General features: G+C 42.4%; 1 protein-coding gene across 5 annotated transcripts in view; it reads left to right on the top strand.

Annotated features, from left to right (window-relative positions):
* The window catches only part of LOC309337590 (uncharacterized protein), a 62,950-nt gene that overhangs the window by 46,768 nt on the left and 3,420 nt on the right, over window positions 1-12,762 (top strand). The gene's annotated exons all lie outside the window — the stretch shown is intronic.

The raw sequence follows: 12,762 nt of genomic DNA, 5'->3' as shown, positions 1-12,762 counted from the left end.
AGACTATCATGAGTTGGCATCAGTGAGAACCCAGATCTGGCTAATTTCCTACTATGCCTGGTTATGTGCAACTGAGCATAATGCTTCTCTTTGAAGAGCTTTTCAAAGAAGCTTGAACATTGTCTAGTTGCCCCTTTGTACAGTTGCCAGTGGCCACCTGACAACTTTGTAAACACACTTGTGCTTCTCTCCCCCCCACCCCCTTATAGCGAGGACACTGGTATGTTTACTTGACCTTTTCAGATGGCGCCACCCCCTAGCAACATTGCAGAAATACAAAGGGGGAGTTGAGCAGCAATTTGTTCTCTGCTTATGGCATTGGCTTCAACAATTTTCTAAAGGTGGCAGCAGGAGGAAAAGACACTGGGGTGTCAAACCCGAGAACAGAAAGACCTTGGGATGCTAAACTCTAGGATGAGCCAGAAGAGTTGGGTTGTAGCTTAAATATGTGTGCCAATGTTTAGAAAGTGTTCAGATAAGGAATAAGTTGAAGGGCCACGATATCAGCAGGTACGCAGATTGCCCACAGGAAAGGGAAGCAAAGCACTCTGTGGAACATTGAACAAGTCCAGCTGTGCAGTTTAGGGATGGAATAACTTTCGGCTTACTAGACCTACTTTATACCTTCCCATTCCTCAGGCAAGCTCAGGGTGGAAGTTAAAACAAATAACATTCTAAAGGAACATTAACGGCAGTCCAGTAAAAGTAGTCATAAGATGCTAAAACAGCTATGGCAGAAGTTGTGTTGAGTACCAATCAATGGATTGGGGGTTTCAGATACAGAAAAGTACTTAAAACATAATCATCCTTGGTAGCATTTTCTCAATTTGTACAGTATTGGATTTAAAAAAAAAATTTGACTAGCTGATTAGTTGCTCTTTAATAATAATAATAATAATAATAATAATAATAATAATAATGTGTCTCTGAAGTCAGCAATCTATATATTTTGATTGTTTTATTTTTTTTATAATATTTTTATTAAGTTTATGAAATACAGAAAAAAGAGATAAAGACAGAAATAGAAAATAAAGTAGAGAAATTACAAATTTCCATAATCCTTTTTTCCAGCACATCTATTGGACTTCCCCACATCCTCCAAACCCTGCATTCTCTGTAATACAAAACACCAGCAATTTGTTAACTTATTTCAAAGCTTATTGTATCTTTCATTTTATCATGTTGCCTAATTTCAAAACTGTTGTAACCCAAATCTTATATGTTTTAGCTTAAACATAATAAAGTTATTTCATTATTCCACCTCTGACTTCTTGTACCTTAATTTCCATTTCATTAATTTACAAATGCTGAAGCTAGAATTTCTAAAAAGTGCATTTTTTAACATTCATACAACTTGTAATGTTTTTTCAAATAGTCTTTAAATTTTTCCCAGTCCTCCTCGATTGTTTCTTCTCCCAAGTCTCGGATTCTGCCAGTCATTTCGGCCAGTTCCATATAGTCCATCAACTGCGTCTGCCATTCCTCCAGCGTGGGTAAATCTTGTGTCTTCCAATGCTTAGCAAGCAGGACCCTTGCTGCTGTGGTAGCATACATTAAAAAAAATCTATCTTTCTTAAGTACTCTCTGGTCCACAATGCCCAGATTGTTTTAGTACTTATAAAAACTACACCATCTTAAGAACATTCCTTCTTGCATTTGCGAGGATCATCTCATCTCAGATTGTGCTTGCCACTACACATGTGTGCATCATCTGACAGCAACGCTTTCTTTCAGACTATTTCCTCATGCACATGAGTTTCAATAAATTGAATCTGCTTAAAATTAACTGATCTGAAACCGGTCGATTATAAATGGACAAGTACGTACATCAAGAGTAGTCATCACTTGTCAGCGCTCCCAGAACTGAAGGTGATAAGGCATACAAAAGTCACAGCATAAAAGCTCCCTCCTAATGACTCCCATTTATGCCATTTCCTGCAGGCTTTCATCTCATCCAGTTCTAGCTGCCTCACCTCAAAGAGGATATTATAGAATTGGAAAAGGTTCAGAAAAGGGCAACCAAGATGATTGAGGAGGTGGAATGACTCCCTGTGTAGAAAGATGGCAGCCTGTGGGGCTTCTTAGAATAGAGAAAAAGCAAGTAAGAGGTGACATGATAGCAGATTATAAAATTAAGCATGGCCTGGAGAAAATGGGAGAGAGAGAAGTCTCCTGCCTCATAACACTAGAATTTGTGGACATTCAAAGAAGCTGATGGTTGGACGATTCGGGACAGTTGAAAGAAAATACTTTTTCACGGAGCGTATCTTTAAACAATGGAATTCAGTCCCCCGGTAGGCAGTGATGGCCACCAACCTAGATGGCTTTAACAGAGGATTAGACAAATTCACAGAGGAGAAGGGCTATCAGTGGCTACTAGCCATCATGGCTACTGTCGTAGTCCCGTTTCTGAGTAAACAGGGGCTAGGAGTCTCTGAGGAACACTGGCCTGAGAGCAGAATCCACATCCGAAATCAAGTCCATTCTGAGGGTTGGGCAGGCAGCAATCAGCATAGTCAGACAATCCAGAGGTCAGGGAATGCAGATGATCACAGAGCCAAGGGTCCAGTGGGAGAGCAGGATGCAGCAAGGTAGGGCCAGGAACCACAGGCATTGTTTCGAGCATCTGACGACTGCTAAGAGCTGTGTTTAAGAAGGCCAGAGCCAGCCGGTTGTCATCAGTGCCTTCTCTGTGTCATTGAAGGCTGATCAGCTGCAGTTGGTATCAATTTGCCTTCTCCAGGCTGCTGTTCAGCAGGCAAAGCTGACCCATGACTGCTGTGCTCTGCCTCCAAAGTTGGAGGCAGTAATGTTCCTGAATACCAGTTGCTGGAAGCCACAGGAGAGGAGTGTGCAGTTCTGCTTGAATCCTGCTTTCAGGTTTCCTGCAGGCGTCTGGTTGGCCAATGTGAGAACAGGATGCTGGACTAGATGGGCCATTGGTCCGATCCAGCAGGCTTTTCTTGCGTACTTATATTGCACATCCAGGACAAACCTGCTGAGCTGTTGCTCAGAGTGTTCAAGTTTTACCTTATCTCGTGCATAGGGAGCCCATGTGGCCCTCCAGATGTTGCTGGACAAGACAGCTGTGGGCAGATGGGAATTCAGAGCCTATAACCCAAACTTGGGTTGGCAGCTGTTTTTGGACTACAGTTCCCATCATCCCTGACCACTGGTCCTGCTAGCTAGGGATGATGGGAGTTGTACTCCAAAAGCAACTGGAGACCTAAGTTTGGGAAACCCTGGTCTTCAATATCAGAATGAGCACAGGTTCCTTATCCCTGCCATACCGTGTTTTTCTGCTGTTTCACCAATAGTTTCACTGTTTTGTTTTATTTATTTATTTTTACTATTTAAGCTAGCCAGTTATTTGAAGGCACCTGTTTCAGTTTTGAAAAATAAATTAAGAGGAAGCTTTGTTTAAGTTTATCAGTGATTAGTGCAGAGGTGCAAATGACAGAAAGAAGCAACAAAGAGCCTGTAAAGGAGTTTGACTTTTGTTTTAATAAGGAGCTGAGATTCTCTGTATTCCAGTCTAAGAAAACCTTAGCATGGTCACATAATGGCACCCAACTCTTTAGATTCTACAGAAGATATTCTGGACTAGCAATGTCTGTTGTTGACATTGTCATTAAAAGAAAGGGAATTGGTCCAATCTTTGTGGAAATTGCAAAAATGCTTTGAGTATTGCTCCACTAATACTCTCAATGTGATGAAGAAATGTTAAGAGTTGTATGTGCAACTGATCCGTTCTCTACAGCTGCAGTCTTGCATAGACTTAATGTGGAGCACAATCTTATTCATCCGTGTTACCTTGGAAATAAGTCCTGAGTTAAATGGGACTTTCACATAAGACAATGCCCACTTGATAATGACCAACTTGTGGTTTTGATTTTAATAGTCACAGTGAGAATAGTATTTGCAAGACATTGGCGGAAAGGCAGCTAAACCCTCTAAAAACTGAATGGGCTACCAAAGGTCTGGGAGGTACTACAAGCGGTGGACTTGACGGCATACCAAACTTTCCAAATGTGATTATGAAAGGCTGAATAAAAAAATGGGACACTTTGTACAGAGACGCCTTAATAGGAAAGAACTTGAGCAGGGAGAAAATTGGCATTGTTTTACTTTCTTTTTGAACTTTAAAAGTAGTATGTATATGTAAATAAACAGCTGTTAGTTTTGTACGGCGTTGCTTTGAAATACTGGCTTTCTAAAAAATAAACAAACTGGTTGTTGTAGTCCTTCACAGTTTGGCATTCCTAGCTCCTTGTTCCCCTCTGTATCTAGCACAAATCCCTGGTTCTTACAGTTAAAGCCTATAGTCTTGCTCCTTGTTTTCATTTTTATATCCCTTCTAATTACATTCATTCTTCCAACTCCTATTTCATTAATAATAATTTTATTGTACCTGTTGCAAGTGCTGCAGCATGCATCATTTGGTTTGTAATTTAAGGATTAATTCTACTAGTGTCAAAGTTCTGCTAGCCTAGGGGGTGGCAGGTGGATGCGTTGCTTAGCAACGAGAGTGGCATGTTGCTTTCTGAGGTAGCACATACCCTCATTGGCTGTGTGGTTCTGAGGGAGTCTTTCCTCTGTACATTTGATTGAATGTCTCCTTGCTATATACAAGGCCTAAAGTAAGAAAGACGAAACCTCCCTGTTCCTCAAATTATATACCGCTTTGGTTCAGTCTTGCTCAGTATAGTGTTTATCGTGATTTCTTTTCTCTGTGGACTCTGTCTGTGTTATGCAAGTGGTTTTGCTAACAGTACCTTCAGCATGTATGGCACTTTGCAGTATGAGAGGACAGGGCTTGCAGTGTAATCACAAAGAAGATAAAACAAGAAGGGAAAGGAAGTGTAAGCTGGAGAATAATATGCATAATGTCAATAATGAGAGCATGAGGGCTAGGAGAGCTAGGATGTTATGCTACCCAAATAATTCCACTTATTCTTCTTCATTGGTCAACGAGCCTAGAATTTCTTTCTAAAACATTCGCCTGGGGCCACAGCCCTTCTCTTCAAAACCACACACCACAATGCCTGTTTGTGTACTTGGTTGTGGCTGTAGTTGACAGACAAAAATGCAGGGTTGCACCCCCGTCTGGGAGTGGGGGTGGTAGCAAAGTAAAACATAAACTGGGAGAGCAGGCTAGTTCCTTACAAAACAACACAAAACAGAGTAAAATAGTGCCTGTGCATTTTGCTATATATGTCAGGGTCTACAAATGATTGAAACCTACTCTTAAAAATAAATAAATTGAAATCTGGGAATCTGTGGATTCCTGGCTCACGTAGGTTCTCTCCATTTTTCATCTTATTATGGCCTGTACTGGATGCCCTTTGAAATCCTCTGGGGATTGTGGTGTGTTAAAACAGGTGGCCATGTTTTGAAGACTGGAGAGACCTGGTAACCTTCAACGTGATGCCCTTGGTGAAGTGATAATTGGCTAAATAAATAAATAATAAATAGTTGAAACTGTAGAGGCCTGATAAGTGGCTATCATCGCAGGCCAACTTCTGCTGAAGCCTCTCCTTTGCTTTTGCCATCCCTTTTTACCACAGTATGTTTTTGGGTTTTTTTGCCAAATTAGATTTCCTGCTGTGAAGACATTGGGACCCCATGAGAGCTTCCAGACCTTATTCTGCCTTACGTCTTGGAATTTTGAGTAGTTAACAAGTGTTATCCTTCCCTCGCCTGTCAGCTACATTGTCTACCTGCAACTTAACCCCCCCCCCACACACATACTAACAAAAAAAAGCACAAAACCCCCCACATCCAGCTGCTGCATGTTCACTGATCCTGATTGGTTGGCATTTCAAAATGGAGGGCAGTGCCAGCCTCTTTGTCCATCCCCCCCTCTCTCTCTCTGTACTGGCAGGCAGCTTCATTGCTCAGAAGAGGGACAAATCTGTCTGATTAATTCTGCCCCTTTAGCTCTGAATAAAGGTTGCTATGTTACCCTCCCACTCTGAGGCCTGCCAGTGCATACAACCATCCATAATGCCACAGCAGGCAGCTGGTGAGTGCTCTCGAAATGTGCCTCTCCTGCTGTGTTCTTGCTGTTTGCCAAGGTTACAGGGTGTGTGCATGGGGGTGTTGGGCATGACTTTGGGGGGCAGAGCTATGGATAGTCAGATATTGCAGCGCTAGGATTTTCCTTCATAAAAACGCCAACTTGGGAGGATCTCTCTCAAAGCAGGTTTCATATCGGAATCCTTATAATGAAAAGCTGCTGCTTGACCATGCTCAGTCGTGGACAAGAGCAGGCTGGATGCCCACTGCCACCCTCGCTGATATTGCTAGTTTTTGAAAGCAGGGACCTGTGCGCCCCCAGAAAATCTCTCACCATTGGCTGTGGTGGCTGGGGCTGCCAGTAGAATGGGTGATGCAGTGGTACCTGGGGTTACATACACTTCAGGTTACATACGCTTCAGGTTACAGACTCTGCTAACCCAGAAATAGTGCTTCAGGTTAAGAACTTTGCTTCAGGTTGAGAACAGAAACCGTGCTCCAGCTGCGCGGCGGCAGCGGGAGGCCCCCTTAGCTAAAGTGGTGCTTCAGGTCCTAGATCAAGGGAAGTAATAGTGCCACTGTATTCTGCTCTGGTCAGACCTCACCTGGAGTACTGTGTCCAGTTCTGGGCACCACAGTTCAAGAAGGACACTGACAAACTGGAACGTGTCCAGAGGAGGGCAACCAAAATGGTCAAAGGCCTGGAAACGATGCCTTATGAAGAACGGTTAAGGGAGCTGGGCATGTTTAGCCTGGAGAAGAGGAGGTTAAGGGGTGATATGATAGCCATGTTCAAATATATAAAAGGATGTCACATAGAGGAGGGAGAAAGGTTGTTTTCTGCTGCTCCAGAGAAGCGGACACGGAGCAATGGTTCCAAACTACAAGAAAAAAAATTCCACCTAAACATTAGGAAGAACTTCCTGACAGTAAGAGCTGTTCGACAGTGGAATTTGCTGCCAAGGAGTGTGGTGGAGTCTCCTTCTTTGAAGGTCTTTAAGCAGAGGCTTGACAACCATATGTCAGGAGTGCTCTGATGGTGTTTCCTGCTTGGCAGGGGGTAGGACTCGATGGCCCTTGTGGTCTCTTCCAACTCTATGATTCTATGATTCTAGGTTAAGAACAGTTTCAGGTTAAGTACAGACCTCCGGAACGAATTAAGTACTTAACCCGAGGTGCCACTGTATTGCTTTGGAATGCAGAACGGGATGATGATGATGATGATAAAAAAAGATAAGCTGTACATTAATAGCAGAACAAAAGAAGACCTCGTCACAAGTGAAAAGACAATAGGGAAGTAGCTGAGCCAAAATGGTTATCTTTGTGGTGCTAGATTTTTGCTTGCAGGGAGGTTTCTACGTGGAGGAGTGCTCCAAAAATTGCATCCCACTCCATGCTACCTGAAGTTCTCTTTTCATTCAACCATCTCCTTCTGCTGTATGTGCAAACCTATAGTGATTCTAAAGCTGGAGGAAGATTTCCATTCGTCCATTAACTTACAGGTCAAATTCCCCTGACAATCAGGATTCAAAGACATTTACTACTATGCTTTCAAGTCAGCTAAATTTTTGCAGTCTCTAATAAATCAGGTTTAGTGTAGTTGTAGATTCCTGCTTGGTTGCCAATACTGGAAGCGAACATGAGATGTGATCCATTGGGCCGTGGGCTCCAGATGCCGGACTCCAGACTTAGCTACATTAGTAAAAAAACAGCATTCTGAATGTGTTATAAACATGCAACGGCAGATGGCGCTGTAGAGCACAAAACGTTTCTATGCAATTTTACATAGCGTTTTTTGCCTTTCGTTATAACAATTTAATTTATGACTGATTTATAGCATTTCCCCCCTGTGTGTAGATCTCTCCACCCACCCACTGGCTATTGTGTCAGTGAATGCTAGGATAACATTTGTCGGACTGAATGATGATAGTTGGAGTTGTTATCGTTTGAATTTGGTGTTTGGTCAGAGGTTTTTCAGAGCAGCTGAAGCAAGGCATTCTGCATATAGAGCCTGGATGGGGGGACTTCAGTCCTCCAGACATTGTTGGACTACAGTTCCCATGACCATTGTCCCTACTAGGCTGAGGCTGATGGGAGTTGGAGTCCCACATTTGAAGGGCCTCAGCTTCCCTATCCCTGATAGGGTGTTTGGTGGTGTTTAATCATCAGTGATCTCTGCCAGTTGAATTCTACAGGGGAAATAGTCCATTGTCTTCAGTCATAGCTCTCTGACAATGCTAACCTCAGAGGCCTAAACGTTAGTTAGATGGACCAAGAAGTGTGCAGGGTCACAAGTGATATGGTATTATTCCATTACTGCCCTCCTGATACAGAAATGGGAACATCATTGAATTGGAAATATTTTGGATTGCAAAGCCAGTACTGCTTTCATGGCACCTGTTCAGAGAAGTTTCCTGACGCTTTCACTGTTTAACCCCAGAGGCACCTAGGGTCAGACTTCCTCAAAGTTCAGAGATATTAATAACTTTAACTACTGGCCGCTGTCACAGTAGAGAAGGATTCAAAAGGCTGGTCACTTGAATCTCTGAGTCCACATAACTGCAAAAGAGGAAAAGCTTTTGTTGTTTTTTCAAGCATTGCAGAACTACCTGTCCAACTGGAACTTAGAATAACAGCACCTTTATATGTATGGGCAGATGAATCACATAGAACCTGGGGTAACTTATGCAATGGCTTTCAGATATTGTCGGGCTCCAGCTACCATTCGCCAATGATGTTTGGCAACATCACATTGGTTATGCCTGGTGGGGAGAGAAAAGTTCATTACAACCTTCTATATCTAAGGTTGGTCAGTCTGTCCCATCAGCTTCCCAAATTTTAATTATAGTTGATTATTTGCAAGGCACACAGGTGGCGCTGTGGGTTAAACCACAGAGCCTAGGACTTGCCGATCAGAAGGTCGGCGGTTCGAATCCCTGCGACGGGGTAAGCTCCCGTTGCTCGGTCCCAGTTCCTGCCAACCTAGCAGTTCGAAAGCACGTCAAAGTGCAAGTAGATAAATAGGTACCGCTACGGCGGGAAGGTAAACGTCATTTCCGTGAGCTGCTCTGGTTCACCAGAAGTGGCTTAGTCATGCTGGCCACATGACCTGGAAGCTGTACGCCGGCTCCCTCAGCCAATAAAGCGAGATGAGTGCCGCAACCCCAGAGTCAGTTACGACTGGACCTAATGGTCAGGGGCCCCTTTACCGTTACCTTTTTATTTGCAAATGTTTGTACAACCATAGTAGAGATGAATGGTACAAGAGGAACACCCTCCCACTGGATGTTATTGAATGCTGTAGTACAGGATGAAGGAAATACTTACAACGTCTTTCAACCATCTTGCGATTGCCAGTTTTCGGTGGCTGCAGCTGGTAACTAAAGTGGGGCCCTCCAATTTTTTATTTTTTTACTGCAACTCCCATCAGCCCAAGCCATCATAGCTAAAGGACAGGAATGATTGGAATTGTAGTTCATAACTTTTGAAGGGCGCCATGTTAGCTACCCCTGTGCTACAGAGAAATAGACTAATTCTTAGACTCTGTTTAATAGTTCCCGTTGGATTGCATTGATTGAAAACTTAGACTGAGTTTTAGTTAATGGGGAAATGGGGAGGAAATGCAGCACATCTTTGACTTTTAGAGCAATAGCAGGTTATTTCCACCCCCACAAGTTCTAACAGAGAGAAACGGAGACTGTTACTGTTTAATCAATATATTCAATTTATTTATTTCGTTGTACATATTTTTTTAAAATACCCAAGCGGTGCACAAAAAGAGAAAGTGAGTCATAGTGTAAATCATAAAACAAAGCCAATAAGTATTAAAAGCTGCAGAAATAAAATGGGCCAAGTTGGGAAGACTTGAGGGGAGGGACAAAAAGTTTTCAACAAACAAAAATTTTACAATGTTGGGGCTGACTTCTCTTGTGGTGACCAGAATTCCAAAGACCTATACCACAACACTAAAAGCATATGTGCTCAAGTCACTGTGAGCTTTACTGCAATTGTGCCACGTTCTGGTGCAGTTTCACACACAACCCCCTTTTACTTCAGATTTAATATCCACTGAAAAAGTCTTAATCTGCAGCTATAAACTCCAAGGATTTACTCCCTTGAATCTGTACATTATTTTTACATGCACCAGCTTGAAGGTGACAGATTTCAGAGACCACTTGGAAGAGGAACAGTGAAGAAAAATACAGCAAAATGCCTCTAACTCAACTATCCACACAAACCTGAGGAAACGCTTTAGAAATTGTTTTAATCCTTGTTATACAAACCTCATTATGTTACATAGAATTCACAAGCAGCATAACCTGAAAATGCTGCATAGTGTGTGGATATACGGGCCCTTTTTCATACCTAGTGTGAGTGCCCAATAGCATGAGATTATTGGGATTTCAGATTTTATATAAATGTGGTGAAGATCCAAAGTTTACTCATTGCATCTCATTGAGCAGGATAATTTTCTGAACTCTGGCATGGACCCTCTTCTGTGCTTGTTTCATGCACCAAAATATATGAGAAGAAATGGAAATACAATTAACCGGGTTGCTGAAGATACATTGAGAAAGTACATATTTGGCCTTTCCCCCCTTTGATAGAAAGATGGTTGCTTTGCCCAACTTCGCATAACAACTCTGTCCTGGCAAATTGTTTTTTGCATTATCGAAAATGAATGGATAAAATAGCTATATTGAATCTATAGGAGATGCTGCAGTAGGAGTAGCCAGTGTGGTGCCTTCCCGTTGTTATGGACCACAATTCCCATCATCCCTGGCCATTGACCATGTTGTCTGGAGCTAATGGGAGTTGTAGTCCAAACTATCTGCCAGCCCTGAGCTAGAGAAGGCATCAAAAGCATATAAATGCATGGCTTTGGGATAAACCCCTGTTTTTTCAAAATTGGTGTTGAAAAACCCCCCTGTTTCCCCCCAAAATTGGTATATCGTGCGTGCATCAATGTATAGGTAAGTATACCTAGACATTGCTTCTTACATATATTTTTACTCGCCCCTGCTCTTATACTATGCCAAGATGTTACCTATTTGATGTTGCTTATTAATGTAGTTGGTACAAGTGAAAAAATTAAATGTGATATGGGTCTCATCTAATGTAAGTCATTTTCAAAATGGACCAACTGAAGTAATTTGAGTCCCCTTGGTCTACTCTGAGAATGACTCACATTGGATATTAACCAATCTTCTTTCCTTAAAGGTCCCCCCAAAAGTGTATGCAACAAAATCTGGACTCATAACTCATAACTCTTGTGCCCATGCAGAAATCTGTATGTTTAGATCAGTGAGGCAGAATACAGCAGTGCTGTCAGAAGGCTGAATCTTTGTCTTCCATTGAGCCAACGGCCTCTCCCGTTTCCTATGTTAAGAACCAGGGAATGAACCAGATAATCTAATGGACCCTTTCCCCTGCTGACAAAGGGATTTGACCCTATTGGCAGGGTCAGCAACAGAGAAGACCTTTCTGTCTGTGACCTTTTCACTGTTTGATTGTAAGTCAGAATCCATTAGGGAAGATTCATGGATCAAAGACTGGGGTTCCGGATACAGTGACCACCTCTTGACAGACATGGCCATGAAGTGTCAGAGGTCACTTTGGGATAAAAGACCTGCTAGTTGGTGCTACGGAAAAGGAAAGGAAAATCTCAGTGCTTAGCAAAAGGGCCATCTCTTCAAGTTGGTTGAGTAAACGCTAGCATTTAGGAACACTGGTGTGTGGAAGGGAGAGAGGGAAGCAAGCAGGAAAAGAAACAGCAGGGTGTCTAGAGTCAACAACACGGCACCAAAATTATGGGATAGGTGTTTCCAGTTGCCTCCCCCCCCCTCCATCTTGGAATCCTTATAAGAATCTGTTGCAGGAGAGTGGCTGTGAGCAACATCATGGGAAATGTGTTTCTAGGACCAAGGTGAAACTCAAGCGCTCTTGCTATTTTTGCTGTTGCCAGGAAAGGTGATGATGTTGCATTTATAGTACAGTGGTACCTCGGGTTACATACACTTAAGGTTACATACGCTTCAGGTTACAGACTCTGCTAACCCAGAAATAGTGCTTCAGGTTAAGAACTTTGCTTCAGGATGAGAACAGAAATCGTGCTCCGGCGGTGCGGCAGCAGTAGGAGGCCCCATTAGCTAAAGTGGTGCTTCTGGTTAAGAACAGTTTCAGGTTAAGTACGGACCTCCGGAACGAATTACGTACTTAACCAGAGGTACCACTGTACTGAAATGTTTTCTGCATGCTGCTGTATTTGCTGTTATGTTGTTGTTTTATCACGTTATTATGGAATCGTTCTTGTGACTGATTTGAAGATGTATTTCTTTTTTTCTTCATTGTAAGCTGCTCTAAGCACGATCCTTTTTGTGGAAAGGCAGCATAAAGTTAAGATGAGGATGAAGCTGTGCCTTGCTATATCCCCTACATAGCCCTACGTGTTGTCTTCACTTCCTTTTTCATTTATTTATTTTCCAATTTCCATTTTAAAATATGTATAACCCACCTTTTCTTGGCAGAGCTCATGCCAGCTAATGGCAACACATTTATTTATTTATTTGGTTATTTAGTTTCGTAAGATTTCTTGCCCGCCTTTCACCACAAAAATAAAATATGCAGTTATAAAACAAACGAAACAGTTACTACCAAAGCGCTGCTTCTCTAGAAAAAGAGGTGCCGGAACTCACCATGAACGCCTCCCTTGTTTTCTTAGGATGGAGGTGCCTGAACTGAGTT

The sequence above is a fragment of the Podarcis erhardii genome (genome assembly GCF_964252035.2).
Source record: "Podarcis erhardii genome assembly, chromosome: 3".
Classification (NCBI taxonomy): domain Eukaryota; kingdom Metazoa; phylum Chordata; class Lepidosauria; order Squamata; family Lacertidae; genus Podarcis; species Podarcis erhardii.
The sequence above is the reverse complement of the archived record's forward strand: the minus strand, read 5'-3'. Positions and strand labels throughout refer to the sequence as shown.